The following is a 6,000-nucleotide window of genomic DNA, read 5'->3' as shown; positions in this document are numbered from 1 at the left end:
AGGAAGTGCACCGTTGTGAGTTTATTGCCTGCATGTGAAACGGCACAGTTCTTGAACACAGACTGTAATAAATTAAAGATGTGCACTATGAACACTAAAGCAACTGCAGAGAGAGAGAGAGAGAGAGAGAGAACAAGGAGATAAAATGGAATCAGAAAAAAGTAATCTGTTGGTCAAAGAGAAGGCAGAGGAAGGGGGAGAGGGAAAAAGCATGGGGTCAAGGAGAACACAATGGGAGAAGAGACTCAAAGCCACCTGCACCCGAACCCCACTCTGTGGTCGAAACTCTCAGTGAGGAACAGAGACAGAGCCATGTATGTGCTGTCCTCAAGGAGCCCACTATACGTATACAGACACGAACAGGCTGAAGTCAAAGAGAAAGAGGCACCAATGTTAACGCTGATGAAAAGAAAGCAAGAGTGGCCATATTGATATCAAAGTGGGTTTTGGAGTGGAGAATATAACCAGCAAGGAATGGGGACACTACATAACCTTGATGGGTTATGTAGGGGACAGAGCAACCCTAAGTGTTTATGCCCCTAACAATTGAACTTCAAACACATGAAGTACAGTAGCCTGGCAGAAAACTGAAGAGAGCAGAGGAAGATTGGGATTACAGAGGTTTCAACACTCCTTTCTCAATGTCCCAGAGCAGAAGTGGACACAATCCTAAGGACAGAGGGGAAGTGAGCAGCACGACCACCCAGCATGGCCTGGTTGATGTCCTGCTGGGGGTACACACCTTTCGGCGTATGCACAGAGCATTTGCCAAAATGACCTGTGCTGTGGGCCGTGAGACACAGCTCAATGCATTTACAAGGATTGAAACCATACGAACGGTTTCTTTACACAACAGTGGGATTCAATCAGATCCTGAGAACAGAAAAATATTTGTAAGCTCCCTCAAATATTTAGAAACTGGGCAACACATTTCTAACTAATCTATGGGGTTGTTGGGAGAACTGGACAGCAAAGTGCAGAGGAATGAGACTAGACCACCTTCTTACACCAGACACAAAAATAAACTCAAAACGGATGAAAGACCTAAACCTAAGACAGGAAACCATCAAAACCTTAGAGGAGAAAGCAGACAACAACCTCTTTGACCTCAGCCACAGCAATTTCTTACTCGACAGATCTCCAAAGGCAAGGGAAACCAAAGCAAAAATGAACAATTGACCTCATCAAGATAAAAACCTTCTGCACAGAGAAGGAAACAACCAGCAAAACTAAAAGGCAACCGATGGAATAGGAGAAGATATTTGCAAATGACATATCGGATAAAGGGCTAGTATCCAAAATCTATAAAGAACTTACCAAACTCAACACCCAAAAAACAAATAATCCAGTGAGGAAATGGGCTGAAGACACGAATAGACACTTTTCCAAAGAAAACATCCAGATGGACAACAGACACATGAAAAGATGCTCAACGTCACTCATCATCAGGGAAATAAATAATCAAAGCCACACTGAGATACCACCTCACACCAATCGAAGTGGCTAAAATGGACAAATCAGGAAACAACAGATGCTGGCGAGGATGTGGAGAAGCGGAAACCCTCTTGCCTTGCTGATGGGAATGCAAACTGGTGCAACTGCTCTGGGAAACAGAGTGGAGCTTTCTCAAAAAATTAAAACTAGAACTACCCTATGACCCAGCAATAACACTGCTAGGAATCTACCCGAGGGATACAGGAGCGCTGATGCCTAGGGACACATGTACCCCAATGTTTATAACAACGCTTTCAACAATAGCCAAATACGGAAAGAGCCTAAGTGTCCATCAACTGATGAATGGATAAAGAAGATGTGGTTTATACATACAATGGAATACTACTTGGCCATGAGAAAGAATGAAATCCTGCCAGCAGCAACATGGATGGAACTGGAGGGTATTATGCTAAGTGAAATAAGTTAGTCCGAGAAGGACAGATATCATAGGTTTTCACTGATATGTGGAACTTGAGAAACTTAACAGAAGACCATGGGGGAAGGGGAAGGGGAAAAAATAGATATGAACAGAGAAGGAGGAGGCAAACCACAAGAGACTATTAAATATAGAGAACAAACTAAGGGTGGATGGGGGGTGGGTGGGGGAGAAGGGAAAATGGGTGATGGGCATTGAGGAGGGCACTTGGGATGACCACTGGGTGTTGTATGTAAGCCAATTTGACAATAAATTATGTTCATTAAATAAATAAATAAATAACCTGTGGGTCAAAGGAGAAATTTGAAAGGAAATTAGAAAAATTTCCAGTCCAACAAAAGTGAAAACACAATACAGCAAAGTTGGGTGCAGCTACAGCAGCTTCCGAAGGGAAGTGTCAGCACCAGCGCTCACATTAGAAAACCAGAAAGGTCCCAACAGGACGACCTCCACCCCACCTTCAGAAACCAGAATGAGAAGAGCAAAGCAAAGCCCAAGGAAGCAAAATAAAGGAAATAACAACAGTAAGAGCCCACACGCACAAATCGATGACACAGAGAAAGAAAAACTATGGGGAAGATCAAGCAAACCAAAAGCTGATTCTTTGAGAATATCACTACAATTTTTAAACCTCTGGCCAGACTGATCAAAAAGAAAGAGATGAGGCCAAGCACAGAGCAGGAATGAGAAAGGGGGCATCGTGACAAGTCATAACCACATTATGCCAATACATCTTACAACTTAGGTGACATGGAACAGCCCCCTCACAGGCACAAGCCAGCAGTGCTCACTCAAGAGGAAAGACATAACTTATTATCCCTCTATCTTTTGAAGAAATGGGATTTGTAGTTTAAAAGCTCCCTCCCCAACAAAACTCCAGTGAATTCTACTAAGCATTTAAAGGAAGAATAATACTGATTCTCCACAACCATTTCTGGAAAATCAGGACCCACTGATTAGGAGGCCACCATGGCCCTGATAACCAAACCTGACACAGACATTATAAGAAAAAAAACTATAGACTGGCATCTCTCACAGACTTAGCTGTAAAAGTTATGAACAAAAGTATGGCAAATGAATCCAATAATAGAGAAAAGGAAATACAAAATGACAAAGCACAATGCTGGTTTAACATCTGAATATCGATGAGTGTGATTCACGATATCCACAAGACGACCATCTGCATAGATTTGGGAAAAACATTTGACAAAATATAACATCCATTTCTGATTAAACAAACCAACCTCTCAACAAACTAGGAATAGGAGGGAACTGCCCTAGCCTGATAAAGGCATCCACGGAAATCCTACAGCTAATATATTCAGTTTGGAAAGAATGAACTCTATCCTCCAACAGCAGGAGCAGAGTGGGGGCCTCTGATGGTTCTTATTCAGCTGTGTACTGGAAGCCCATCCGTGAAATGAGGCAAGACAAAGAGATAAAAAACACAAAGATTTGAAGGGAAATAAAACTGCCCCTATTTTTCAGATGACAGGCCTGTTCAACATAGAAAATTTTAGGGACCCAGTTTTTCAAGATGGCAGAGCAGCATAGACGTTTTCAGCTTGTCTGGTCCCTGAAACACAGCTAGATCAGCACCAAACCATTTTTCACACTTAGGAAATTGATCTGAGGATTAACACAACACTCCGCATAACTTGAGCCACAGAACTCAGCAGGGACACGGCGCAAAGAGGTGAAATGGGGGACAGAGAAGCCCTGGAGGGTACGGAGCTGTATTTGTGGAGAGAGGACAGAAAAATGGGGGAGAGTACAGGAAAAGCACTCCCCCCAAAAGTAGCTGGAGAGAAAGAGTGGAAACACCCATAAGTGACTGAAGAAGAAAGGGAGAAAGGAGAGGGTTTTAATACTGTTAAACTCCATAAACAGGGGAGAGCAGAGTCAGAAATTCCACAGCTCAATATCTGAGGGTGCTCTGGTGGGAAGGCCGAATCCCCAGGAGCAGGCAGCGAGGTCCTTGAGGTCCTCGGGGTCCTTGGGCCACATGAGGAGAAGAGGTTCCCCTGCTTGGAGGGCATTTGGTAGAGGCCATACAGCCTCCCCACAGGCAAGGGTCCCAGTGGACTCGGAGAACATCCACCTTTGCTGGTACTGGCACAAAGATGCCAGGATGCAGTGAAACCTGGTGCCTACCATGTGTTGTGGTTACCATCACCTCTGAACCTCTGCACAAACGTTTTCTGGGGCAAGCTGGCACCCGGCCATTGCTCAATGAGAGGGTTGGACTGGTCCAAGCTGCAGGGTTCTCAGAAGTGAGGGATTGGGAAACATAGCCTCATCTGAGATAAAATTCAGGAGGGAGGTGCCACCTAGCAGGCTGATGTGGACAGAATAGAAGTGAGGAGTAGACGGAAACCAAAGACAAAAGAGGGGTGCTTGATTGAGGGTCAGTGAGAGCACAGAGTTACTGTGCCAGAGACTAGGAAGCTGGGTGAAGCCATTTCCACCTCTCCAGCCCATGCACATATGCATGCACAACCTGATCCACCCCAGTAAGCTAAGCAGTGCCACCTAGTGGAGAATGGAGCCATTACACCAAGTCCCACCCAAATGCGACCTCCAAGCACATGCCCTAGAGGACCAGAACTAGTCTCTCCACCTGCTTAGTGTACGGACTATAGAGTGCTTCATGGTTTCAGTTCTAGGGGAAACAGGATACAACATCATTTGGGGTTCATTCTGTTTGCTGGTTCATCTATCTGTTTTTGTTTGTTTTTTGTTTCTGTCTTTGTTTAAATTGGGTTTTTTCTTTGTCTTTTCTTTTTCTTGGATATAGAAAGAGAAAAATCATTTTTTGTTTTCTTTAATTTTTTAAAAATTCTTTTTACTGTTTTTAATTTTTTTGTAAATTTTTTATTCTATTTCACTTTCTTCATTTCATTTTATTCTATTTTATTATATACTTTTTAAATTTTAAAAGTTTTCTTACATTTTTCTTTCTTTTTGTTCTTTTCTTTCTTTTCTTTCCTTTTTTCTCTATTCTAACAAGCTTCTTTCAACAACCAGACCAAAACACACCTAGGATCTAGCTTCCTTTATTTGACTTTTTGTGTTGTTTTTAATTTTTTTATTTTAATTTTTTATTTTATTACTTCTTTTTCTTCTGCCAAAATGACAAAATGAAGGAACTCACCCCAAAAGAAAGAACAGGAAGAAATGACAGCCAGATATAAGCAAGATGTCTGAACTAGAATTTAGAAACATGATAATAAGAATACTAGCTGAGGTTGAAACAGGCATAGAATCCCTTTCTGTGGAGATAAGAGAAATAAAATCTAGTCAGGAAGAAACTAAAAATGCTATAACTGAGATGCAATCTTGAATGGATGCCACAGTGGCAAGTATGGATGAAGCAGAACAGCAAATCTGCAATATAGAAGACAAAATTATGGAGAATAATGAAGCAGAAAAAAAAAAGAGGAAAACTAAGGCAAAAGAGTACAATAAAAGAATTAGAGAATTCAGTGACTCATTAAAAAGGAATAACATCCAGGGGTACCTGGGTGGCTCAGTAGGTTAAACTTCCAACTTCGACTCAGGTCATGATCTCCTGGTTCATGAGTTCAAACCCCACGTCTGGCTCTGTGCTGTGTCTCACTCTCTCTCTGCTCCTCTCCCCCATCTCTCAAAAATAAATAAACGTTAAAAATAAAATAAAAAAGATTCTGTCTCTTTCTCCCTCTGCCGTCTCCTAGCTTATGTGCTTGTTCTCTCTCTCTCTCTCTCTCTCTCTCTCTCTCTTAAAAAAAAGGAATAACATACAAATCATAGGAGTCACAGAAGATGAAGAGAGAGAAAAAGGGGCAGAAGGTTTATGTGAGCAAATTATAGCAGAAAACTTTCCTAATCTGGGGAAAGACACAGACATCAAAATCCAAAAAGCACAGAGAACTCCTATTAGATTCAACAAAAACTGACAATCCTAAAAGCACATCATAGTCAAAGTCACAAAATACATAGACAGGGAAAGAATTATGAAAGCAGCAAGGGGAAAAAAAGTCCTTAACCTATAATGGAAGGCAGGTCAGGTTTGCAGCAGACCTATCCAC

This window comes from Puma concolor, chromosome F2 (genome assembly GCF_028749965.1).
Source record: "Puma concolor isolate L17-30 chromosome F2, mPumCon1.1.hap2, whole genome shotgun sequence".
Classification (NCBI taxonomy): Eukaryota; Metazoa; Chordata; class Mammalia; order Carnivora; family Felidae; genus Puma; species Puma concolor.
The sequence above is the reverse complement of the archived record's forward strand: the minus strand, read 5'-3'. Positions refer to the sequence as shown.